Source organism: Aptenodytes forsteri, unplaced genomic scaffold (assembly GCF_000699145.1).
Source record: "Aptenodytes forsteri isolate BGI_AS27 unplaced genomic scaffold, ASM69914v1 Scaffold230, whole genome shotgun sequence".
Taxonomy (NCBI): domain Eukaryota; kingdom Metazoa; phylum Chordata; class Aves; order Sphenisciformes; family Spheniscidae; genus Aptenodytes; species Aptenodytes forsteri.
In genome coordinates this window covers 552937-553279 of record NW_008795711.1, presented here as the reverse complement: position 1 = coordinate 553279, position 343 = coordinate 552937, and the positions used below count along the sequence as shown (strand labels likewise).

Sequence of the window (343 nt, the reverse complement as noted above, 5' to 3'; positions counted from 1 at the left end):
CCCCCCCCCCCCCCCCCCGCCGGCCCAGCCAGCGGCACGGCCTCCCCACGGGGGCCCTCTCTCCCAGTTGCCCCCACTGGGAAAACGGGAGCCCGCTGGTCTGGCTCCCGTCAGGCCCAGGACTTAACGTTTGGGAATACGGCCCTGGCTGGGAGCGGGGAAAGGGGGACGGGTGACCACAGGGAAATGACACCGACGGGGCGAGCAGGGAGGAGGGTCCTTGGGGGCACCCAGACAGCAGGGACAATCTCAGCCCCGGGGATCCCCAAACCTGCCCGGGGGGGGGTCCCAGCAGCTCGGCGTTATGGACAGCCCCGACCAGCCTGGCTCAGCTCCCCCCTGC

At 72.0% G+C, this 343-nt stretch overlaps 1 protein-coding gene across 1 annotated transcript in view; it reads left to right on the top strand.

Moving 5' to 3' along the window:
* RHBG (Rh family B glycoprotein) overlaps positions 1-343 on the top strand; it is a 94729-nt gene that overhangs the window by 71303 nt on the left and 23083 nt on the right. The window lies entirely within an intron of this gene.